Source organism: Fukomys damarensis, unplaced genomic scaffold, assembly GCF_012274545.1.
Source record: "Fukomys damarensis isolate Sample0158 unplaced genomic scaffold, DMR_v1.0_HiC HiC_scaffold_8, whole genome shotgun sequence".
NCBI lineage: Eukaryota > Metazoa > Chordata > Mammalia > Rodentia > Bathyergidae > Fukomys > Fukomys damarensis.
In genome coordinates, this window is record NW_022900920.1 from 2075391 (window position 1) to 2102548 (window position 27158).

Consider the following 27158-nt stretch of genomic DNA (forward strand, 5'->3'; position numbering starts at 1 on the left):
GTGGGCCGCTCAGGTCGAGCGACCCGCGGTTCCCTGCCCCGGGGGGAGGGCGCGAGTAGGTGGGGACCGGGCCGCCGTTAAGGAGGCGGGATCCGACTCACACGGGTCTGTGAGCCTTCCCTCTCCTGCGGCCTTTAAGCCCCCAAGCACATGGAAAGAAAAAGAAGCGCCACTGGCTGGCTCAAGAGTTGGCCTTTTTTAAAAACTCAATTAGAAAAACAGAGATTGAGAGTCTTTCTCATAATCGTAGGACTCAAACGGGTTAAATATTTTTCCTTCAGCTTTTTTCCTGTAAAAATAAACAGCCATGCGTGCAGTGTTACACATTTTTTACTTTGCATTACATCATCATCGCCTTTCTTGTTACTACATGCACTTTGAAAACATTTTGCATGATTATGTAAATTTCCACTGCGTCTTTGAATTATTTAAATTCCTTTAACTCTGCTATTTGCCTAATTTTACTGTTGTAAATAAGTGTATAAGTAACATTTTTGCCCATAAAACTCGCATATTTATGATTCTTTCCCTAGACCATAGTCAAAGATATTTTCAGGTTTTTGATAAATATATATTCTTTCCAAGAATTAGATAACAAGTACTTTCATTAACATGTGGCATACACTCATTGCATCTTCACTAGAATTTGAATATTATTGAAAAAAGTGTGTTAATTTCGTAGGTGAAATTATATCTTCTTTCATTTTGCACTTTGGGGGGGGTACCTGGGATCAAACTCAGGTCCTTGTGCTTATGAGGCAGGTAGTGACACCATTGAGCTAAATCCCCCGCCCACATTTTTCATTTTAGAACGAGCAGTTTTCTAAATGTTTCTTAACCAACTTTACTTTGTTCTTGATAAATTGTGCATGTTTTACTACAAAAGATACTTAAAGTTTTTTGTTGGCTTTGTGCACTGTTTTTCTGTTTTGAGAAAGTCTCATGACGTAGTCCAAGCTGGCCTTAAATTTAGGATCCTCCTGCCTCATTCTCCTGAGTGCTGGAATTATAGGCAACGGGCCACCAACACCTGTCCCCCAACCCAGTAAAATTTAACAAATTTAATGCAATTAAATCTGTAAAATCCCTTTGAGACTTCTAACAGGATGCTAAATTTAGAATCTTATTGCCTGCAGAAAGTTTTTAAATATTCAGTCCTATTTTCTTTAGGTTTTTCTTCTTTTTTTGGTACGGGGATTGAACTCAGGACCTTGTGCTTGCCAGGCACTTGTAGTGCCACTGAGCTAAGTCCCCAACCCTTTAGGTTTTACTAATGCCTTGATTTTTTTTTTCTTTTCTTTCTTTCTTTCTTTTTCTTTTTTTTTTTTTTTTTTTTTTTTTTTTTTTTTTTTTTTTTCCTCCAAATCCATCTGGGATTAACTTTGGTCTTTGGTGCAAGGAGATGAGATGAAAGTTTAAAAACATTTTTTTTTCCCAGGGAGCTTGCTGGCCAAGGCTGTATTTCCTCACTAGGACTGAGGTGCGTGGGTAGCATACACAGTTGTTCTGTCTTGTGAGTTCCCACTGGTTAAACCAGTGGTTGTGAAGACTGGGTGGGAAAAAAAAAAGACTGGGTGGGGCTGGGAATATTTCCATCAGTCTCAAGAGTCAAAAGAGCCCTGAACAGGTTGTACAAAGACCTAGATTCAAGTATTCTTCCTGCTACAGGCTGGGTGTGGGACTCCTGGCAAATCACTTTACAAGTGTTTTCACTAGTTAATCCCTGCCCTGCCTCCCTCTGAAGATTGTTTTCAGGATCAGATGAGATGATGGGAACGGGCTTTGTCAGGCATTACACAAATGTACTGTGGGATTAGGTCCAGTGGTTTACTAACAGAGCCTTGGCAGGTGGCCAGCGATGAGCGCCCCCCGCAACCCCTAACAAGTTGGTGATGAAGGTTGCCCTGCACACTACCATCTCCAGGATACCCTCCAGGCCTTGCTTCCTTGCACTGGTCTGGGCCCTGGAATCCCGCTTTTATCACCCTGATCAGGCATTGTTCAGGGCCTCCCAGAAGACAGCCCAGGGCTCCCAGTCGGGAAGCATCACAACTAGTTCTGCGGGTTTGGGTGTGAGACCTCTGCCAGCCGCACCTCCTGCCTCTGTCTCTGGAGGGCCCTGTACACACTTCACTGATGACGTTTGGAAGCCATTTCCCCAAAGAGAGTACGTCTCATTTTCATTCTGATGGTACTTACTGAAAAATTTCAAGGGGAATGAAAATTGGGAAGGGCTTATGGATTTCAGTGCCGTTAAATGGTAATTTTTTTCCTCCGCTCTGTAAGATGAGGCCTGGCTGTAAGTAGAGAAAAGCAGTTTTATGCTTCATTGACTTTAAATATTAATGGTTCTAGTGCAGCTATTTTCTCTAACCCAGCATCCCTGGAAGTTGTTTTGTCTTCCTGTCAGGGTAATTCCAATAGTGTTCTTACTACTACTGTATAGGAAATGGAGCTTCGAGATGGAATTCTTTTTTTAAAATCTTCCCTTTGTAGTGTTGCTTTTGTGTGCAGACTGCTATGTAAATATGTCTAGATGTAGATATACTAGACTGGTTGCAGGAAAGCCGCTTCGTTTTCCAGGATCACTTCTCTAGAGGGCTCTGAGAGGGAAGTGTGTGCTGGACCAGTGGGAGGTGGCGAAATGCCCTGGATTAGGAAGCAAAGTGCAAGATGCCAGGGCATCTCTGATGCAATTAAAAGTAATGCAAAGGTAGCAAAAGGGAAACAGTGAGAGCTGCGTGCCTGGCACACTGACTGCCTGGAAAGACGCGCTGAGAGCGTGTAGAAACACCTGGGGAGGAACACGGGACGCAGAGGTCTTGCATTCATATAGACTTCACGGAATTCCTGGTCAAGGACTTGTCTGCCGTGCAGGCCACGTTTTACATTGTCTGCACTCAGATATACCAGCCAAGGTAACGTGGCATGATGCGAGGCTTGGAACTGTGCCTGGATGGGTTCACTGAATCCTTCTGTGCCCTTGTTTCCTGATCTGTCAAACAAGGCATACCATTTTCTGGAAGGCCTATCACGTGGATGAGGATGGTACTGGAGTTGAGTTAGATTCTAGGGAGCAGAAATAACTTTGGGGAAGTTCAAATTCAAAAAGGGCTAGTTCTAATCTAGCATGATGGTAAAAACCTGTTATCCCAGCACTCAGGTGGCTGAGGCAAGAGGATGATAAGTTCACTCCAGGCTGGACTACAAGATCGTGTCTCAACTGGGGAAAAAAATAATTTTGGGGTGCTGGGGACATAGTTCAGTGGCAAAGTGCTCGGAAGACCCAGGTTTTGAGGGGTCTTTTGTTTTGTTTTGCTTAGTTTGGGTATTTTTTTTTTAATTTGTTTTTGTTTCAGTTCTGGGGTTGAAACCTAGGGCCTCACAAATGCTAGGCCAGTGCTGACAGACTGAAATACATCCCTAGTCTAAAATGGCTAATTTTATGTTATATGAATTTTCCTCAGGCCAGGTGTAGAGGCACATGCCTGTTATTCTAGTACTGGGAAGGCTGACACAGGAGGATCACCCTGAGTTCAAGGCCAGCCCAAACTATGTGATGAGACCTTGTCTCAAAAGAAAGAAAGAAAGTTAGTTTTTGTAGTGGGTCTGGTGCATCAGTCATCTTTCCTGTCGCTGGGACAAAATACCTGTCATCCAATTGGGTATTTTCGGGTTTTTTGTTTGTTTATTTTCCCCCTCCCCTAGGGAATGAACTCAGGACCTTCAGTCTGCCAGGCAAGCACAGTGCCGCTGAGCTATATCCCCTGCCCAGTCTCGTATTTTGGCACACACCTGTAGTCTCAGCACTCAGGAGCTGAGGCAGGATTGTGAGACTATATAGTGAGTTCAAGGCCAACCTGGATAGCAATACCCTGTCTCAAAATAGCCGACCAGGGCCAGGGATTTAGCACAGTGGTTCCGGGGCCTGCCTCGCAAGTGCAAAGGACCCAAGTTCCATCCCTGGAAGCAAAAAAAGAGCCAACTAATCAAATCTGGAGTGGAGTAGGGAAGGAGAGAGAGAAAGAGAGAGAGAGTGTATGAATGAGTACACCTGACACCCAAAATTTAAAGAAGGAGAGGTTTATTTTCGCTCACAGTTTCAGTAGGCTCAGACATGGCCGGGAGGCTGCAAGGTGGAAATGTGTGGCAGAAGGAAGCTTCTCACGTCATGGTGGCCAGAAAGCAGAGAGAGGAGAGGAGCCAGGAACCAGGTCGTGCCCCCAGTGACTCCTTCTTCCCCTCAGACCCCACATTCGGCTATGAGTTTATCGATGGATTAATCACTGATGAGGATGGCGCCCCTATGATTCAGTCACTTTCCAAAGCCCCACCTCTGAGCACAACGAGGCTTTGGGGGACATTTTAGACATAAACCATAGCAGACAGATAGCTCAGGGCAGAGCACTTGCCTAGCATCTGCAAAGCCCTGCATCTGATCCCTAGCCTTACCAAAAAACAGCCCCCCCAAAAGATTATGATCCACTCTTCTTCAAATTGGAAGTGCAGTCTATTTGCTGATAAAAATAAACATGCCTTCCCCACAGTCTTAGTCACTTTTTCATTGCTGAGACACAACCCTAACCCACAACATAAAGGAGGAAAGGTTTATTCTGGCTCACAGGTTATAGAGGTTTCAGTCCAAAGTTGCCTGGCTCCAAAGCAGGGCAGTATGGCAGAGGGGTGCTTATGGTATGGCAGATAGGAAACAGCAGAAAGAGCACAAGAGAGGAAGGAAAGAGACAGGCGTTCCAAGCCCAGTGACCCACCTCCCCCAACCACTCTTCACCTCTCAGCATCACACTTAGCTATAGACTCCTCAGTGGACCAATGTACTGATGAGTGTCGTTTACCTGTGAACCAAGCACCTCTCCAAACCCCACCTATGAGCTCAAGGAACAGCTCACGTTAGGTATAAATGATAACGACCATGCTTCCAATGCTGGTCTAATCATTCTCATCTTTGAAGTCACAGCTGGGCATTGTGGCGCACGCCTGCAATCCCAGCACTTGGGAGGCTGAGGCAGGAGGACCACTGTGAGTTCGAGACCAGCCTGGGCTACACAGTGAGTTCCAGGTCAGTTTCAACTACATAGTGAGACCTTGTCTCAAAAATAAATAAATAAATAAATAAAATTGCCACATTGCCTGACTCCCTTATTCCAGTTATACATTTGCAGGGGATACCAGGGATCGAACTTGGGACCTTGCACTTGTGAGGATCCAGTTACACATTTCTTCTGGCCAGTGTGAACTGGGTTGTTGTCTCCCCAAAGCACGGAAGTAAATGCTGCTTCAGAGGCGTCCAGGGGACCATATAGGGTTTGACAACGACCTTCCGTAATCCTTCCCAACCCAAAGCCCTCTTTGGGTAACCAGACTCTCTCCTTAGTGCTAAGGATGTAGGTTGGAGAGGAACTGTAGGACAGATAGAGAAAGATTTCTTTTTCAGTACTGGGGATTGAACCCAGAGCCTTTTGCATGCTAAGCAAGTGCTCTATCACCAAACTACAACCCTAGCTGGAAAGAATTGTTTTTTGTTTGGTTTGGTTTTTTGGTTTTTTGAGACAGGGTCTCACTATGTAGTTGAGATTGACCTGGAACTCACTGTGTAGCCCAGGCTGGTCTCGAACTCACAGCGATCCTCCTGCCTCAGCCTCCCAAGTGCTGGCGTTACAGGCATGTGCCACCACACCCAGCATTGGGGGAGTCTCTTTTAGATCTACTTCAAGATAAAAATACCTGTCCCTAAGCTTGGGGAAAGCATAAGAACAAGCCAGACATGAACTTTAAAACTATGGGACGTGCTTTGAGATGCTACTACCAAAGGGGAATTCTTGCAGAGGTTGAAGGCCAGAGGCTTGTGTATCCAGTTCAAGGACATGCCCAAAAATACAGTGGTCATCGATGACGACAAAAGCAAAACCTGTGATGAAGATCTGGCAGCAGCTGCTGATGAGAAGTCCTTAGAACGAGTGTCACCGTGTCACCGTCTACAGAAAGTCTCCTGAAAGCAGCTTCCATTCATGGTGGCAAAAACTCATCTCCTATCAATTGTTCCAGAGCAGAGAAAGGTGTGGCTAGAGCTGTGTGTCACCTCCCCCATTCAGGACGCTTAGCCCAGGTCTCCCCCTCGGCTTCCCTATCAGCAGCAGCAGCTCCAAGGACAGTTCTCCAGGCAGTGCAGGTACCTGTTGTGATGACATCGTTAGGTCAGAGGATTTCAACGGTGGCCCTTCAGTCAGTTAATGCAGGTGCACCGTCAACAACCAGCACCAGTCCAGCCACAGCAACCTCTCCAAAGATAGTCATTCAGACAGTCCCAAAATCACCATGCAGCCTGCCAAAATTATCACCATCCCAGCCACACAGTTAGCGCAGTGTCAACTGTAGACAAAGTGAAGCCTGACTGGGTCAACACTGTCGGCACCCCCTGGTCATGAGAGTGCTCACCCTTGTTTCCTTAGCCCACTGGAACGCTTGTCATGAGACTATCCTGTGTCTGCCCAGCAAGCATCAGGCCAGAGTCCTCCTCATGTTATCAGCGCCGTCATAAAAGGGCCAGAGGTTAAATCAGAAGCAGTGGCAAAAAAAGCAGGAACATGCCAAGTGTGGTGGCACATGCCTGTAATCCCAGCACTGGGGAGGCTGAGGCAGGAGGATCGCTGTGAGTTTGAGACCAGCCTGGGCTACACAGTGAGTTCCAGGTCAATCTCAACTACATAGTGAGACCCTGTCTCAAAAAACCAAAACCAAAACCAAAACCAAACAAAAACAAAAAGAAAGCAAGATCATGATGTGAAAACTTTGCAGCTGGTAGAAGAAAAGACTACAGACGGGAATAAGACTGGCCTGCGTATGGTTGTCAGTTCATCTTCAGCTATTGCCCTTCTGTAACCATGAAAACGGAAGGACTATGGCATGTGAGAAATAAATAGCAACCCCACCTTGGACTTCAGACCGTCAGTAATATTGACATAAATACATGCAAGGGAAGTCGGTCATCAAAAAAGTCAAAAGAAGACTTTAAAACTTTTTGGTTTTTTTTTGGTAGCAGGGATTAAACTCAGGTCCTTGCACTTGCGAGGCAGGCAGCAGAACCACTGAGCTAAATCTCCAGCCCTTTAAAATAAATTACTTATCCCATGTTTCAGTAAAAAATGAGCTACACATTGATACTGACGGAAAACTGCCTCTTAAAGTAGCAAACAATTGAACCTGTCAATGAGAAAAAGGATTGAAAGGGACCAAGCAGCTCATTACAATATCAAGTTACACTGAGACTTGGAACACTAATGTCTGTAACAGGTTAGGGTTTTCAGCAGAGAGGGTTGGGGTGGTGATCTCACTGTTACATATAGCGATTTTCGATGCATTTTGATTGCACAGTACTCACTTAACTGGTGCTGTGTGAAGACTCTGCTAATATGGGTGTTCTAGAATGTGAATTGAACAGTGGATCCAAAAGCTTCAGATTGGAAAGCAAAAAAGATCTAGTGCAATTTTTTTTAATGTCGTATAGCTTAAGGTGCTTTATTTGCTTTGGTTTTTGGTTTTCTGAGACAGGGTCTCACTATGTAGTTGAGACTGACCTGGAACTCACCATGTAACCCAGGCTGATCTCGAACTCACAGGATGCCACCCTCCTGCCTCAGCCTCCCAAGTGCTGGGATTACAGGCATGCACCACCACACCTGGCTCAGTAATTTAAAACAAAGGCCTTAGACTAATTTTTGGTTTTCTTTCTTGAAATAAGTCAATGGCATGTTTGTGTAAAGCTTTCTTATTAAAAGAAAAAATTTTAAAGTCTTGTACCTAGCACAGTATTGTTACAGAATTTACATGTAACATTTTATATGGTAGTTTAAATCTGTCAGTTTTTTTCTTTTTTTTTTTTTTAAGGTACCGGGGAATCGAACTCAGGACCTTACACTTGCAAGGCAGGCACAGTACCACTGAGCTAAAATCCCCAGCCCTCAAACATAGTCCATAGTATAAAAACCTCTCACGATTTTTTTTTGTTTTGTTTTGTTTTTTTGGTAACAGGGATAGAACTCAGAACCTTGCACTTGCAAGGAAGGCAGCCACACCACTGAGCTAAATCCCCATTCCTGTAAGTTTCTCAGTTGTGGACAGATTAACAGTTGGCTCTGGCCTTTTGCTGTACCGTGCCTGTGTCACTCACTTAGCCTGGCCTTGTGCAGACACAAGTTCCAGTTTATTGTCAGTTGTAAGTGTAAGCCCAGCGTGAACTTTGCCAGGTAGCTGTAATGCCTGGCTCCCCTCTCTCCCTCTTCCCCTCCCCTCCCCTCCAATCCCCCTTTTTTCTTCCTTTCTTTCCTCCTATTTTTCTCTGTTTTTTTAGTTGACTTTTTAAGAGGGAAAGTGCCAGTGTTCAGATTTGGACTATAACAGTCTGTATGTTCAACATTTGAAGTGTATTCTACTTTGTTGTACTCTTGTTTCAAAGTGTATTCAAGTAGGTTTTCTGAAATGTAGAAATGAAACTTAAAAAGAAAACTACTGTTTTAGTAATCACGATCAAAATTTATCGTGAACTCCTGGGGCCAATCTCCAATACAAGAAAACAAAATTTCCTTGAATAAACTGTAGGTTCAGATAACAGATCACTGATTGTCAAGGTTACGTGTCAGGAAGGTGGGGGTAACAAAGGGGAAGATAGGAAACTTGGGAAGTTATGAACAATTTAGTACCCTTATTGTGGGAGTGATCCATACAGGTATTAAAACTCAGAATTTTGGCCAGGCATGGTTGCACATACCTATAATCCCAGCACTGTAGAGGTTGAGGCAGGAGGATTGCCCTGAGTTCGAGGCCAGCCTGGGCTCCTGAGCGCATTCAAGACCAGTCTGGACTACATAGCAAGACCCTGTCTCAAAAAAAATCCCAAGAAAATGTGTAGCCATCAAAACTGAGAATTTAGCCAGGCATGATGGTGGCACGTGGCTGTGGTTACAGATACTCAGGGAGCTGAAGTGAAATCACTTGAGCCCAAGAGTTTGCGGTCATTCTAGGCAAGACTCCATCTCAAAAAACAACTTGGGCCAGGGATTTAGCTCAGTGGCACCACGCCTGCCTTGCAAGCGCAAAGTCCTGAGTTCTATCCCTGGTGCCAACCCCCACTCAAAACCCCAAACAACACAAAACTTTACTGAAACAGCAATGAATTATAAACACACCCCACACACATACCATACACTGATCATAGTAGTGACTGTGAGAGTGCATATCTTTCAAGAATACTTAAAATGGGTGAATCCATACCTCCATACAGATGAATTTTAAATAGGAAAGGGCATGCTGCGTCTAGTTGCACATGCCTGTAATCCTAGCACTTTGGAGGCCAGACCAGGAGGAGTTCAGGGCTAGTGAGTTCAAGGCCAGCCTGAATTACATAGCAAGGCACTCAGGAGAAATAAAATGAAGGACCCAGCCAATATAAACCCTAGTCAGTCACATCATATGGGGAAGATGAACATGCCAGGCCAGGCATTGTGAGCAACATCCTGGCAGGGTCACCTCATCCTGGAGCTCGTTGTGGGAGGCTGTGACACCCATTACTCCATACACTGAAGCACGCCTGCCCAGCCACGGGCACTGTGACAGATTCCTAGGCCACGACCTGTGAATATGTGATTTTACATGACAATGGGGGCTTTGCTGGGTGACTAAGTAAAGGATCTTTATTTTTTTAATTTTGGAGCGGGGGTATCAGGGATTGAACTTGGGTCCTTGCGCTTGCAAGGCAGGCCACTGAACCGCTGAGCTAAATCCCCGGCGCCTAAGTAAAGGATGTTTTCAAGGAAGCTGAGCCTGGGTGGGTCCAAGTGATCATAAGGGTACTTATCAAAGGGAGGCAGACAGGTCAGCATTTGAGAAGGACAGAAGCAGAGGTCATTACTGACTTTAAACCTGGGAGAATCCCTAAGCTAAGGTGTGCGGCAGTCTCTTAAAAGCTAGAAAAAGTGAAGAAACAGATCCATCCCTAAATCCTTCAGAGAAAACACAGCCCTGTCTACACCCTGATTAAATTCAGTGGCACCCACTCCAAGTTTCTGATCACCAAAATTGTAGAATAATTTGTGTTATTTGAAGCCACTAATTTCTAGAAATCTGTTACAGCAGGAAAGAAACAAATATACAATATAACAGGAAAATACATAAGTGATTATTGTAACTTACTTTAATCACAGGTTATAAAATGGGGCGAGAACAACTTGACCCAGCATCATGAGGTAAGAAATACTTCTGAGAAAGCAACCCTTCTAGCACCTCAAAAAGGGTGTGACAAAGTGTCTGAAAACCCTTTCTCTCATCCTCAGAAGTACAGCTAAAACATACTGTCCAGACTTTACAGTTAAATGTGACTGTATAACAGTCCTAGCCAGTGAAATGTGAGCAAAAAAAATTTTTTTCTAGTACCAGGAATTGAACTCAGGGCCTTGTGCTTGCCAGGCAGGTGAGGGGACACTGAGCTACATCCCCAGCAGCAGAAATGTTGTATGCTGACCCACAAAAACTTCCCTGTGTAATCATCCAGTGCACTTTCCTAATGTGCCAACAGGGTGTCAATTCTCAGGAGCTACAAGGAGGTGACAGCAACCTCTCCCCCACCCCATGCAACCACGAGGAACAGCCAGGTATGGTCAGCCAGGTATGGGAGGTCTGTGGGGCCTTCCTTCCAGCACCCTGCAGGGATACCAGACTCTATGGAGGGCATCCCTTAAATAAAATGGCATCATACCTTCCTCTTGTTCTCTTTTAATCATCCCTAAATTACTAACAATACCTAAAACTATGTAAATGCTATGCAAACAGGTGTTATACTATGTCGTTTAGCGAATAATGACAAGAAAAAAAGTCTGCAGGTTCAGTATAGATCTGTTTTTTTTGGGGGGGTGTTTTTTCTGGTAATATTGGACATTGGACCCAGGTCCTCCAGAGTTCTTCCCTATGAGTATGTCCCTCCTCGGCCCTGTGAGCTGTCTGGGACCATATCTCTGTCAGTCATCCTGACCAACATTAGAAGGGAGTGAAGGGGCGGGTGGGAGTCAGCCAGCCAGATCCCAGTCCTGATTTCTCTAGCACCTGGGCATTTCCCAGTGCTTCTTCCTCTGTGTCCTCTGTGAAATGGGCACATTACACACCCCAGTCAGGAGCTGTTCTAATGGGCACAGGAAGAGCCTGTTGGTTCCTAGCTCAAGGAAACCATGGTCCTCTCTTTTAATGTAGGCCCCTGGAGGCATTTTGTTTGTTTGTTTGTGACAGGCTTTCTAAATTACCCAGGCTTTTTTTTGTTTGTTTTTTTGTTTTTTTGAGACAGGGTCTCACTATGTAGTTGAGACTGACCTGGAACTCACTATGTAATCCAGGCTGGTCTTGAACTCACAGCCATCCTCCTGCCTCAGCCGCCCGAGTGCTGGGATTATAGGCGTGCACCATCACGCCCGGCCTTAGTTTGGACTATTTAAATAGATAAAAATTTATCTCCTAGAAAGAATGAAAAAAGAGACAGGTGTTGTGGTACACACTGTGATCCCAGCACTCGGGAGGCTCAGGCAGCAGAGTTGCCATGAGTTCAAGGTCAGCCTGGGCTACATAGTGAGCTCAAGCTCAGCCTGAACTATATAGAGAGACTTTGTCTCAAAAAAAAGAAGAAAAGGGCTAGAGATTTAGCTCAGTGGTTCTACCGCTGCTTCACAAGTGCAAGATCCCAAGTTCAATCCCTGGTACCAAAAAAAAGAAAAAACCTAACAAGGTTTTTCATTATGTGCCACGTACCAAACTTAGGTATATGTTTCATTTTATTCACAAAACATATGTATTAATTACATATAATTATCTCTAAAGATATTAATTATCTCTGAGGAAGTGGAGGTATTGCGTCCATACTCACAAAGCTAGCAAGTAGTGAGCTGGATTAGGGTGACCACTCACCTCAAGTTGCCGGAAACTTTCCTAGTTTTAGCACTGAAAGCCCTTTTCTTCGGAAATTTCTCTGGTCCTTGGAAAACTGGGACACATTTAGTGTTTCTTTTTTTTTTTTGGTACCAGGGATCCAACTTGGGTCCTTGTGTTTGTAAGGCAGGCAGCAGAACCACTGAGCTAATTCTCCGGCCCTAGTGTTTCTTAATTGGGAGCAATTTTGGGAATGGTAGTTATTATAATGGCATATTACTATCATAGAATGTTTTTTTGCTCTCTGTACCAGGGATCGAACTCAGGTCCTTGTACTTGCGAGGCAAGTGGCAAAACCACTGAGCCAAATCACTGGCTATCACAGAATTTTTTTAACCTTTCATCCTCACTTTTTCTACTGCCACACTGTCCCTAAGTGTCTTACTATATTGTCTGGTGTTGTAACAAAAAACCTGAGGCCAGGCAATTCATGAACAAGAGGCTTAGGGCCTGGAATATAGCTCAGCAGCGCAGTGACTGCCTGGCAAGCACTAGGCCCTGAGTTCAATTCTGAGAACACACACACAAAAGAGAATGCAGGTTCATTTCCTCCAGGTTGAGTCAGGTTCTGCCATTGGCTTGTCTCCTGGGAGGGCCTCCTTGTTGTCCCCTAACATGGTGGAGGGCATCCCACATGACACCAGACAAGGGTGGGCTTATCTGAAGAGCACACACTTCATGGTGTTATTATTCAGGCACAAAAAGGAATGAATTACTGATCATGTTTTTATCAAACTTGAAGTATTATGCTAAGTGGAAGAAACCCGACACCGACGACCACATGTATGATTCCATTTTTACATGAAAAGTTCATGAGAGAATCCACTGAAACGGTCAGAAGAGGGACCTCGCTTCAGAGCAAAGCTACTCCCTTGGTCGCTCGTTCATCTGGGCAGAGCCTGCTCCCTGCTGTAATGCAGAGTGGGAACTTGTTCAAACCCATAGCACTGAGAAAGGGATGCCTAATCACTTCCTGGCACGAGGAGGAAAGGAGTTCATTTGGGAGTACCCAGGGTGCAGGAGGGTACTTACATTTTAGTTTGAGCCAGCAGCCACTTTTCTGGCTCTGCCAGTGTTTGAGCCACAGCTGAGCTTGCCAGATGCCATAAAGCCCTCCGCCCGGGAGCCCAGCAGCACAGGAAGAGGTAAGAGGCTGAGGGAATCAGTGAGTGGTGAGTACCTCTGATCAGTTTTGCTGCTGTCTTCAGTGTTCCCTGAAACCCCCATGCTTAAATGGCGCATTCTCTCTTTTGAACAATGAAAGTTCATTGCAAATAAAACTTTTCTTTTGAGACAGGTTCTCACAACATAGTCCAGGTTGGCCTTGAATTCTCTGCAGTCTTTCTGCCTCTGTCGGCACCACCATGCCCAGCGGCAAATAAAACTTTAAAAACAAGGCTGCTCAGTGGTTTCTGCACAAAGGGAGAATCCTCTAAAAGGTAAACCGCCCACAGAAGTGTATGGTAGCAACTTGGGAGTTCTGCACTATAGAAATGGCTAGAAGGCTCCAAAAGTGAAACAGAACTCCCCACTGATGCAACAGTTCTACTTCTGGGTCAGAAGCAGAGATCTAAGCAGCCACTTATTCATACAGCGTTATTCACAATGGCCACAAAGTGGAAGCAACCCAAATGACCACCCACAGATGAATGTATAAACAATAATATTCCACACAACCGGTTATTATTCAGCCATAAAAAGGAATGAATTACTGATCATGCTTGTATCAAACTTGAAATAGTATGCTTGTGGAAGAAACCAGACACCCAAGACCACATATATGATTCCATTTTTACATGAAAAGTCAGCAATGAGAAAATCCATAGAAACACAAAGTAAATTAGTGATTACTAGGAGCTGGAAGGGAAAGAGAATAAAGGATAGGAATGCCTGCTGAATGGTGGGGATCTTTCAGGATGATAGAAATGTTCTAGAGCTCTAGGTTGGTGATCATTGCACAATGTGGTAAGTATATCAACAAATTGTGCTTAAAAGGGTGAGCTTCAGTGGTTCCACCGCCTGCCTCGCAAGCGCAAGGACCTGAGTTTGATCCCCAGTACCCCCCCACAAAAACAAAAACAAAAACAAAAAACGGTCCTGGGATTTAGCTCAGTGGTTCTGCTGCCTGCCTTGCAAGCACAAGGACCCGAGTTCAATCCTGGAACCCCCCCCAAAAAAAACAAAAGTGTGTAAAAGGGTGAGCTTTATGGTTTGTGACTTGTTTCTCAATAAAGCCATTATTAAAATGATACCAAGAGCTGGACACAATGGTACATGCCTATCATTTCAGCATTTGGGAGGCTGAGGCAGGAGAATTGCCATGAATTAGAGGCCAGCCTAAGTTACACAGTGAATTCAAGGAAGCCTTCGCTAAATAGTGAGACTCTTGTCTCAACACAAAGAGAAAAGCCAATAAGAAAATAAAATAGGACAGGCATGGTGGCACACACCTGCAGTCTCAGCTACTTTGGAGGCTGGGGCAGGAGAATGGTAAATTCAAGGCAAGGCTGGGTAACTTAACAACTTAAAGAGACCCTGCCTCAAAATAAAAAAAATTTAAAATGCTGGAACCCTGAGAGAATGAGACAGAAGGATCAAAAGTTCAAGCCCAGTCTGGGAAAATTTAATGACTCAGGGAAATCTTGTTTCAAAATATTTTTTTTTTTAAAGACAGTGTCTTACTGTATAGTCTAGACTGGCCTTGAACTCACAACGATCCTCATGCCTCTGCCTCCTGAATGCTGGGATTACAGGCCACCATGCCCGGCCATCAGAATAAAAAATTTTTTTTAAATGTTGGGGATATAGCTCAGTGCAAAGCCCTGGGTTCCATCCCCAGTACTACCAACCAACAAGCAAAATATCATAAAATTAATTTGAATAGATATTTCATTAGAGAAGATACATTGTGCTCAGGCCGAAGCACAGCAGTGGGGCACTTGCACAGCACACACAAGATGCATGTTTCATTCCCAGAGTCATAACACACACACACACACACACACACACACATAAAAGTTACTAATAAGTACTCAGGAAGATGCTGTGTCATTAGGGAAAGGTAAATTAATCCAAGATGTGATCCCACTGCACACCCACTAGATGGCTATTAAAAAACAGGCAAAGCAGGGCAGAGTGGTCCACACCTGTAATCTCAGCACTGTGGGAGGCTGAGGCAGGCCGACCCAAAGTTCAAGCCCAGCCTAGGCAATTTAGTGACTTTGTGAGTCCTTTCCTCAAAATGAAAAATAAAAACAGGGCCAGGGATTTAGCTCAGTGGCACTGTGCCTGCCTTGCAAGCACAAGGTCCTGAGTTTGATCCCTGGTACTGAGAAAGTAAGTAAGTAAGTAAATAAATATAAATAAAAGAGGTACTAACTCCCCATAATGAGTGTAATCACTATGTAATTATACACCACCAACATGGACTAATAAAAAATTAAAAATCTTTAAAAAGAAAAAACCCTCCAAGAGCTGTGGGTGTAGTTCAGTGTGCAGGCCTTGGGCTCAATCCCCTACACTGAAAGAAAAAACCAAACAAAACATTGCTGCAGCTTGTATCTAGATGTCCCCCAAAGACTCATGTGATCACAGGTAGGGCTTCTCACAGCTGGTTAGATCTAGAGGGTGTGACGCTGAGATTAAACGTGTGGTGCTGGGACCAAGGGTGCATGATTACTAAGACGGTGAACTGATCGGTTGGCATAGCTCTGGCAGGGATCATGGGAAGGTCCACCCGGTGTGAGTGCTACCTGCCCTAAGGGTGGGTCGCCTGGAGAGCATATGAAGGGACAGAAAAGATGTGTCACTTGCTGCTTCTTGTTGCTGCTTTCCTGCTTCACTGCCTGCCACCTTTGACCTTCTGCCCACCATGAACTGTTGAAAGCCTCTGCCATGCCACCCTGCCCTGGAGCCTGCTGACTATGGACTGAAACCTCTACACACTGTGAGCCATATAAACCTTTCCTTCTTCAATTTGGGGTGTTGGGTATTTTATCTCTGCAGCAAGAAAACTAAGACAGACATTAACAACTGTTGGCAAAGATGAGAAGAAATGGGAGCCCTTATACATTGCTGGTGTGAGACCAAATGCTGCAGCTACTTTGGAAAAACAGTTCAGCAGTTTCTTAAAAGATTAAATACGAACTTGCCCTATGACCCAGTGATTCCACTCCTAGAACTCTGCTCATGAGAACCAAAAACACATGTCCACACCAACGTGTCCCTGAACATCCAGAGCAGCACCAGTCATGTTAGTCACAGTTTCAAAGTTGGAAACAATCCAAACACGTACAACTGGTGGGTGGATAAACAACACATGTGTTGTCTATACACGGGATCTAAGAAAATGAATTACTGATACCTGCTACAAAATGGATGAAGCTCAAACAATGCTGAAAAAAAGCTAAGCAGGAAGGACTTATAGTTTATGATTCTTCTTACATGAAGTATCTAGAAAAAGCAAACAAAAAAAATTTGTAGTACTGGGGATTGAACCCAGGGCCTTCACACTGAGCTACATATTTTATTTTGAGTTAGGGTCTTGCTAATTTGCTAAGTTGCCCAGGATGGGCTTGAACTTGTGATCCCCCTACTTCAGCCTCCCTGAGTACTGGGACTATAGACAGGCACGAACACACTCAATGAGAAAAGGCAAATTTGCCAGGCATGGTGGTACATCCCTATGATACTGTCACTCAGGAGGCTGAGGCAGGAGGCTGCAAGTTTGAGGCCCAGCATAATAATTACATAATAAATTCAAGGCAGCCTGAACAACATAGCAAGACTATCTTTAAAAAAAAAAAAAAGCAAAAGAAAGAAAAAAAGGAAAGGACTCAAATCCATGAAGTTAGCAGTTACGAAGAGGGTGAAATCACAACAGACCCTACAGAGATCAGAAGATCATCAATACCTACTTTGAGAATCTGTATTCTAATAAGGTGGAAAATACAGAAGAAATGGACAGATTCCTAGGTACATATGAATTACCAAAGCTGAATCAAGAAGATATAGAAATTCTAAATAAAGCAATATCAGTCAATGAAACTGAATATGTAATTTAAAAATTACTAACAAATAAAAGCCCTGGTGCTAATGGATTCACTGCTGAATTCTACAAGAAATGAAGAGACGACCTAATGGTACTACCCCTCAAACTCTTTAATAAAATTGAAAGGGAAACAATACTCATTCCTGGAAGCAAGCATTACCCTGATCCCAAAACCAGAGAAGGATCCAACCAAAAAACAGAACTACAGGCCAATCTCCTTAATAGACATAGATGCAAAAAATCCTCAATAAGATCCTGGCAAACAGCCAGGGGTTTAGCTCAGTGGTGCCACGGCCTGCCTTGCAAGCACAAGGTCCCGAGTTTGATTCCTCATGTCAAAAACAAAAGCAAAAACAAAAACTATACAATCCTCTGAATAGATGCAGAAAGAGTGTTTGATAAGGTCTAACAACTATTCATGATAAAAACCCTACAGAAAATTGATATAGATGGTCTTTATCTCCATCTGAAAAGAGCCACCTATGACAAACCAACAGCCAACATCATACTAAAAGGACAAAAACTGAAAGCTTTCACTCTAAAATCAGGAACAAGACAAAGATGTCCACTATCACCACTCTTATTCAATGTAGTTCTGGAAATATTAGCCAGAGCAATTAGACAAGAGAAAGACATAAAAAGGAATAAGGACAGGAAAGGAAGAAGTTAAATTATCATTATTTGTGGATGACATGATCCTCTACATAGAAGACCCCAAAAATTCCACCAAAAGACTTTTAGATTTGATAACCAGATTCAGTGGCATAGCTGGATACAAAGTCAACACTCAAAAGTCAATAGCCGCCAGGCGTGGTGGCACACGCCTGTAATCCCAGCACTCGGGAGGCAGAGTCAGGAGGATTGCTGTGAGTTCAAGACCAGCCTAGGCTACATGGTGAGTTCCAGGCCAGTCTCAACTACATAGTGAGACCCTGTCTCAAAAAACCAAAAACAAACAAAACAAATAAATCACCTTAAGTTATATGACATTAAAAAAAAATAAGAACAGCAAATAAATATATGAAAAAGTGTTCAATATCACTTGTTATTTTGTGAAACGCAAGTTCAAGCAATGCTGAGACTTCATCTCAGTCCAGAAAGAATGGTTGCTATCAAGAAATCAACCAGGGGCGGGGATTTAACTCAGCAGTTCAGTGGTCTGCATTGCAAGCGCAAGGACCCGAGTTCAATCCCCAGCACCAAAAAAAAAAAAAAAAAAAATCAACCAATTTGGGGCCGGGGATTAAGCTCAGTGGTGCCAGTGCTGAAGGGACTGTGGGGAAAAAGGAAACCTTCTTCACTGTTGGTGGTGGGAGTATAGACTGGTGCAACCACTGTGAAAATCAGTATGAAGATTTCTCAAAGAACTAAAAGTAGAGGTTACATTTGACCCAGCTATACCTCTCCTTGGTATCTTCCTGAAAGAGTTAAAAGCATTGTACCACAGCAAGGTTTGCACACCTATGTTTACAGCGGCACAGTTTGCAATACCCACATCTTGGAAACAGCCCGAATGCCCATCAGCTGACGAGTGGATAAAGATGTGTTGTTTTTGGTTTTTGTTTTTATATAATGCAGTGCTACTCTGCCATAAAGAAGTGTGAGAGTCAAACATTTCTAGCTAAATGGATGGACCTTGAGACCACACTCTTAACTGAAGTAAATCAGACACACATTTAAATACAGAATTGTCTCTCTGCTGTGAGAAACCCAAAGTGGAAGTAAGGACTGAGATGTATAATGGATGTTGGGAAATGGGAAGAAGGTGTTCAAATGAGAAGGGGAACAAGGGAGGAGGGAGGGAGGGAGGAAGGAAGGGACAAGGAAAAGAGTGAAAATAGAAGGAAAAAATGGAAACAAAGCTTTTGTACATAGGGAGAGGAGGAGGCTTGCAGAGTGGAAAGGAATAAAACAAAAAATAAAATAAAAATTATTTTAAAAAAGAAAAGGCAAATTTATAGAGACAGAAAGTAATCCATTGATTGCCTGAGGCTGGGGGTGAGAGTAAAGAATAACAATAAAATGGGGGTGGATTTCGCTCAGTGGCACCACCCTACCTTGCAAGTGCAAGGTTCTGAGTTAAATCCCTGGTGGTATGGGAGGGGGGATGAGGGAGGACAGAAACAAAACAAAACAACAAATGGGCCTGATGCTAGGCGTGGTGGCGCAGGCCTGTGATCCCAGCACTTGGGAGACTGACACAGGAAGTCACTGTGAGTTCAAGGCCAGCCTGGGCTACATAATGAGTTCAAGACAAAAACCAAATTTATAAAATGGATATGAGAGAACTTCTTCGGGTGATGAAAATGTGAAACTAGAGGTTGGTGATGGTTGTACAATGTATAACTTTACATAAGATTGTACACTTACAGCTGGGCCTCGTGGTGCACACTCTAAACCTAGCACTGGGGAGTCTAAGGCAGGAGGATCACCATGAGTTCTAGGCCAGCCTGAGCCCGGCGTGGTGGCGCAGGCCTGTAATCCCAGCATTCCGGAGGCTGAGGCAGGAGGATCGCTGTGAGTTCGAGACCAACCTGGGCTACACAGTGAGGTCCAGGGCAGCCTGAACTACATAGTGAGACCCTGTCTCAAAAAAAAAAAAAAAAAAGTTTAATCCTATTTTCTTTCTTTCTTTTTTTTGAGACAGGGTCTCCCTATATAGTTCAGGCTGGCCTGAAACTCATGGCAATCTCTTTGCCTCAGCCTCCTGAGTGCTGGGATTACAGGTGTGCCCATTTCCTTTTAACTGAACTTCAGAGAGAAGTTTGGACTACATTGCTAAATTCACAGAATTCCTTCAAGGATGTGGTATCACTAGATCCAATAATCCTCATGTTGACCCCTCAGCCTGTTCCATGCACTGTTAACTCCTGTTCCTTGAAATGTTACCTTCACTTAGCTTCCAGGATACCATGTGCTCCCATTTTCATTTAGTTTTTCTTTTCTGCTTCACCAGTTATTCCTCCTTTACTAGATGTAACTTAAAAAAAATTTTTGGAGCCAGGCGTGGTGGCACATGCCTGCACTCGGGAGGCTGAGGCAGGAGGATCACTGCAAGTTCAAGACCAGCCTGAGCTACACAGTGAGTTCCAGAGCAGTCTGAACTACACAGTGAGACCCTGTCTCAAAACACAAAAACAAAAAAATTTTTTTTTATACTGGTGATAGAACCCAGGGCCTTCACACTGGGCTACATTCCAGCCCTTTAAAAAAATGTTTTGCCAAGTGTGGTGGTGCACACCTGTTACCCCAGCACTCTAGAGGCTGAGGCAGGAGGATCACCATGAGTCTGAGACCAGGCTTGCATTATAGTATATACATAAATACATCGATTTTATTTTGAGACAGGGTGTTGCTAAATTTCCCAGGCTGGACTTGAACTTGCAATCCTCCTGTCTCAGCCTTCCAGAATGCTGGGATTACAGGTAGGCACCACCATACCTGGTTTAAAAAAAGGTCTGGTAACCACTGATTACCCTTCAATAGCATTCAGAAGGTAATCTGAACACCTGCCATGTATAAAAATGTTGTAAGATATTTTGAATCAATCATAGTCCTACAATTCGGTCCCGTTTGACCATCTACAGTCATCCCCTCAGCCTTGTGAAACTGTTAACCGAGACCCATGGGGACATTACAACAAGCACTGTGTAAGAAGGTCCAACTTTCTTGCATGTAAAAAATAAACTGAAATACAAACTACATTGTTACCTCAGATCCTTCACAAAACAGTAAAAAGCAAAAACTGACCTATTATGGGAGCTAAAAATGATAGACTTCTATATGTGCAACATGATTGCCAAGATTAATATAAAAAAGGGCCGGCGACTTAGCTTAGTGGTGCCACCGCCTGCCTCACAAGTGTAAGGACCTGAGTTCGATTCCTGGTACAAAAAAAAACAACAACAGAAACAAAAAACAAAAAAACACCCACTGAATTCAGAAAGGAAAGGAAAAGGAAAAAATGTAAAACCTTGTTTTTTTATATTTTTTTTTTTTTTTTTTTTTTTTTTTTGACCTTGCACTTTCGAGGCAGGCAGTGGCACCATTGAGATGAATCCCTGGCCCTAAATTCCTTTATTTTTGGTTTTTGAGACAGGGTCTCACTGTGTACTTCAGGCTGGCCTTGAACTCACTATGTAGCCCAGGCTGACCTCAAACTTGAAGCATCCTCCTGCCTCAGCCTCCTGAGTGCTGGGATTACAGGCATGCACCACCACACCAGGCAAAAACAAGGTTAAAAACAACTGCGATGGTTTTGTCTAAATGTCAGATCAACCTGAGCTTGATCCCCAGTACCAATAAATAGATAAATAAATAAAAAATGTCAAATCAATAAAATCTGAATTCTGAAAGCATCCTATTATTGGCATTATTATTTTCTAGAAACCCATTCCTGAAAGTATGGATTGATAAAGGAAATGGAAAATGGTACAATATGATACAAAATAGGACATATTAAAAATTCTTTCTAGGGGTAGTGGCACATGCCTGCAATCCCAGCACCCTGGAAGGCTGGGGCAGGACTACAAATTCCAGCCCAGCCTCCATGCCTGGCTTTTAAAAATTGTGTGTGTGTGTGTGTGTGTGTGTGTGTGTGTGTGTGTGGTGTTAGGGATAGAACCTAGGGTTTTCACACTGAACTGCATATCCAGCCCTTTCTCACTTTATTTATTTGGAGACTGGTTCTCACTACATTCCCCAGGTGAGGATGAAAACTGTCACTCTTCCTGCCTTCGCGTCCCAGAGGGCTGGGATTGCAGGAATGTACCACCATGCCTGGCTTCTGTTGGAATGTCCAAAGCCCAGGCCTTGGGGTGTTGTCACCCCGCCTGTTACTATGGCTACACGCACACACTGAGCACCCTGGAGTTATCCCTTGAGTTCCAGTGTGTCCCCTGGTACTAGCAGGTTTCCTTTGTTTGTCCTCTTACTCCATTCTAAGTATCATCCACATAATGGCCAGGGACTTTTTTTCTTTTTTTTTTTTTTTTTTTTTTTTTGAGATAAAGTCTTGCTAATCTCAAAGTTCAGACTGGCCTTGAACTGATGGAGCGTCTCCTGCCTCAGCCTCCTCAGTGTTGGCATTATAGGCATGTACCACCATGTCTGACTCTCAGCCAGGAATCTTTTTTTTTTTCTTTTCCTTTGAGACAAGAGTTTCACTGTGTAGTTCTTGCTGGCCTTGAATTCAAAATATGGCCCAGGCACCGAGCACCGTGGCGAACGTCTATAATGTGCTTTGCCATTTTTATGAGCCTATTTCCAACCAAGGGTTGGTCTTGGGTAATCTACTGTGCATGTCACTCAGGCTCTGCACATTAAAGCTCTATGTTGTAGTAACAGTTCTGGTTAAAAGCAAGAGTTTTGGAAATAGAAAAGGTCTGGGGGCCGCGGATTTAGCTCAGTGGTTCCGCCGCCTGCCCTGCAAGCACAAAGACCCAAGTTCAATCCCTGGTACCAAAAACAACAACAACAACAACAAAAAAAAAAAAACAAAGAAAAGGTCTAAAGGAATACGGGAAGTGGAAAGGGTAGGGGAAAGGAAATAAGGGAAAAGAAAAAATATGAGAAAATGGAAACAAAGTCTTTGTAAATAGGGAAGGATGAAGGGGGTGAAGGGAGGGCAGGGGAGTAAGGAAAAAATGAGAACCAAGATACATCATGTAAAGGTACAAGATCCCAATGATGAATGTAACTGTTGTACTGTATACCTAGAATGTACCAATAAACTCAATGGGGAAAAAAGTTTTGGTGTTGTTTTGCAGTACTGGGGACTTAATCCAGGGTCTGTCTACTAAGCTACATTCCCAGTGCCTCTTTTTTTAATCTTGAGACAAGGTCTCACCAAGTTGCTAAATTGCCCCGACTGAGTTCGGCTGTCTTGGAATCCTCTTGCCTCAGCCTCCCAGAGTACTGGAAAGAACAGAATGAGCCACCACATTGGCCTAAAATCAAGTTTTTTGTTTTTTGAGGCAGGATCTCCCTAAGTAGTTCCATCTGCCTCTGAACTCACTATGTAGCCCAGGCTGGCCTCAAATTCACAGTGATCCTACCTCAGCCTCCTGAGTGCTGAGATCACAGGAGTGTACAACCAGGCCTCGCTCAAAATCAAGTTTTTATTTTGTGGCCTTGAGCATGCTATTTAGCTCCGTCGGGCCTTGAATTTGTAGTCCTTCTACCTCAGGTCCCCAACTACTGGGATCACAGGCCAGCTGCACCTGACCCAGCAGCTATCTCAAGGGCTTGCGAATGCACTGAGGAGCCACAAGGACTGCAGACTATTCCGGCACTGTTCACAATCATGCCCAGATCCTCTCTGAAATTCTAATTTAAAATGATTAGCTCTGTAACTCGTACATCTAGGTCTTCTGAATGACACCCCTGGAATCTGGAAATCAGGCTGCCGTCTGGAAGTTAAAGACTTCAAGTCCACATATGCCCTGCAGAATTAGTTACTTGTACAAGGACTCAGAGGGGACAGCCTGTCTACCCCTTGAGAGCCAGAAGAACTGGGCTGGGAATTCAATCCAGGCGTGCTGCATGCGAAGGAAGCAGGAGCCTAATTAAATCTCAGCAGCAGGAAAGTGACTAGAGACTAGGAGCCACTGGAGAAGGCTCTGGTCCGGCTTTGCAGAACTAACCACAACAGAGGAGGGTGGCCCAGCAGGTTGCTACCATGGACCCATCAGCAGGCAAATCCTTGTGGAGAAAAAGCTGGCCCACTCCAATCATGTTACTAAGATATCACTCCCTGGATTCCTTCTCCTCTGCTCTATGCACTAACTCCTGATCTTGACTTCAGATACAAGGTAGAGTATGTCCTTAGCAGTCAACATCAATCTCTTAGGCAGTTACATCTCTCATTACAAAATTATTACCATTTTTTTTCCCCGTACCAGGAATTGAACTCAGGACTTTGTACTTGCCAGGCAGATGCAGTGCTAATGAGCTACATCCCCAGGCCCCATTTGTTTGTTTTTGATAGGGTCTCGATAAATAGCTCAGGCTGGCCTTGAATTCACTATGTAGCTTTCTCTTTTTTTGTTCTGGTACCAGGACTCAACCTCAGGCCTCACACTTGCCCGGCAGGCACGGTGCTGCTGAGCTACATCTCCAGCTTGAACTCACTATGTAGCTCAGATTGGCCTCGAACTCATGGCAATCTTCCTGCCTCAGCCTCCTGAAGGCTGGGATTACAGGTGTGCATCACCACACTGTTTGCTTCAATTCTGACTCGACCTCTGTTGAGGCTGGATTCTCCCTGAATTCAATCACTCCTGACTTAAGACTTGTAAAGCCTGTTTCCAGACCCCAGCTCTGGAATGACTGCGGAACGACCCCCACCCCACCCTCACACTTGCAGAAGACTGACCTCAGCTTCAGAATCCTGTTCTGGGCATTTCCATGATGCATCCATGGAGCTTAGAATGGAAGCAGAAACCTGTCACTTCAGCCCTGTTAGGTGACTCAGCGGTCCCCTAACAGCGTGGTGTTTCTAATGGCACTAAAGCTACATTAAGCATAATTTCAGGAAACGGTAAAAGCAGCTTACATTGTCACAAATCAGGGTTATTTTCTGGAGTATGGTCATCATCTGTTCATAATAAAGTATATCAAAAATAGAACAAGGAGTATTCATCATGTCCTTTTCTAAATATTGCTTTGCACATGGCCTAGTATCTAGTGATGGCTTTAAACTCCTACGGAAGCAAGGAGCAACATACTTATGGACTCAAAGTTCTTTATAAATAAATGGAGTTGCATCCACTGGGGAGATGTTTCAAATTGGGCCACTAAAACTGTATTTATGAAGTATTTATATACATAAGGTAAAAACTTTGTTATAGTCAAGTACAAATTTAGAATAAAAACTTGTTTGTTAAAACTGTATTTTTACATTAAAAAAATAGGTTCTGTGTAGAAAAAAAAAAAGAAAGTGGGAATACTCTATGTGTGAGAATTTGGTGGATGGATTCTAGCTCCTGCTTCTACTTTTGTGTTTTCTAAATTCTGTGAATCTGTATTACTTTTAAGTGAAATGCCTTTGAAGAAACATAAACAAATCAAAACAAAACAAAAAACTAGGGAAAGGATCCCGAGGACTGAAAACAGAGGCTACTGGAATGTCTTAATTAACTTTTCCAGTGTTACAAATATAGAAAAAAAACTGTTTCTTTCTGGTCACTGTGGCTCATGCCTGTAATCCCAATACTCCGAGGGGCTAAAGTGGGAGGATCAAAAGTTTGAGTCTAGTCTGGGCAACTCAGTGACTTAGTGAGGCCCAGCCTCAAAATAAAAAATGGGGGAGAGCCTGAGAATATAGCTCAGTGTGAGGGTTCAAACCCTAGTACTATACTGAAGAAAGCAAACCAAGAAGGGGCTGATCAAGCACCAAGAGACTGAAAGATGGCCACTGCCACAATCATGAGATGGTAAAAAAGAAGGGGTAGGACTGGCTTAACCTGACTCATCCTTGTTCGTAAGTACCAACATAAAGGCCCAAACAGACTGCCTTGGCACATTCCTGACTACCCTGGGCACAGAAGGGCTGCTGTTTTTTTTTTTTTGGTTTTTTTTTTGGTACCCGGGATCAAACTTCGGTCCTTGTGCTTGCAAGGCAAGCAGTGGAACCACAGAGCTAAATCCCTGGCCCAAGGTCGCTGCTGTTTTGGTGTCAAAAGGGATGTAATGAAATTCAAATAGTAAATCCCAGTCTTGGTAGAAGCTCTTAACTTTTCTATTTGTCCCAAAACTGAATGAATATTATGTTGGTGAACTCTCTCAAGATTTCCCTTCAAGTCCTCAGTTGACACAAAAGCAGCACTGACCTTCATATATTTTAAGCACCTGAAGTTTCTAGAGCGTAAGATTAGTTCTTGTCAAAGTAATCTGAACCAAGGAAATTTGCATTTGAAGTCTACTTCCCAAAGATGGGCATATCACTAATACCAACCTTACAAGGTCCTCTGTCCATGCCTCCTTTGAAAGAAAACAAGTGGAAGGATGGTGGCATATACTGTAATCACCGTATCCAGGAGGCTGAGGCAGGAAGACTGCTATGAGTTCAAGGCCAGCCTAGGCTACACAGTGAGTTCCAGGCCAGCCTGAAATACATAAGAAGACCTGGTCTCAAAAAACTAAAACCAAAACAAAACAAAAAAGAAAGAAAACAAAGCCTCATAGAGAACACACTAATAAATAGGCTGGCTTCAAATTTTTTAAGACAAATCATGGGTAAATTGGCTCATTCCTATTTTATATGAAGCTTCCTGGTGCATGTGGTTACACCGCCTGAGAAAGGAGATAGGAAAGGACTGGGATTGACAATCTAATGAATCTTGTGTCTACAGTGTAGTAATTGGGTTATGGTTAGATTACCTTTGCAAATCCTTAAGAGCTGCCTCTTCCAGCCACCTTTCTTGCTCATTCTCCCATTGCATTTATCTGTGAACAGGGCAAGCACCTCTGGGTGAAGTATGATTCCTCTCATATTCTTAGCCAAAGACCATCGGAGATGCCCTAATTTTGGTGGCACTGGATGCAGCGAAGACATGGGTCCCCTTGAAGAATGAGTGAAATAGTATTAACAGACAGGGCCTCCTGGGAGCGTTATCAGAGCACGACACCAGGATGGAAACTCTTGGTGTATATGTGGTATCATTTCACAAGGGGCGAAGAGGCTGATCAAGTGTCAGGGGACAAAGCACATTCCTCATGCTGGGGTGTGGGGACAGTCCTGGGGCTCTCTGCTTTTGGCTGTCTGCTAGGAAAGCACACAAAAAGAGGGACCCTGGGCTGATAGGACAAGCGATCGCAGGGGTGCAGCAGATATGCACCAGAGCGAGGCTGGACCAGTGGGAATCATGCTACACCTCAACTGGATCGGAAACGAAGACCGAGTAGTAACAGGGAGATGGGTAAATCAGGATGTGCTGTGCACACGGAGAGCGTAGTACACACTATCTGGACAAAGATACTAAATCTGCAGCTTTAATGTTCTGAGCCAACTGCCTCCTCTCTCTATTCCAACTCCCTAGTGCCCAACCACAGCTACAGGGATCAGTTTTGGAGCCTTCTGTTCCCTTCCTGATCCCTACAAGTCCCCTTCCAACAGGGACTGCAAGGT

General features: G+C 43.9%; 1 pseudogene; it reads left to right on the forward strand.

The window, feature by feature from the left end:
* The first annotated feature begins 4117 nt into the window (after window positions 1-4117).
* LOC104859704 lies at window positions 4118-26608 on the forward strand (annotated as a pseudogene).
* Window positions 26609-27158: the final 550 nt, after the last annotated feature.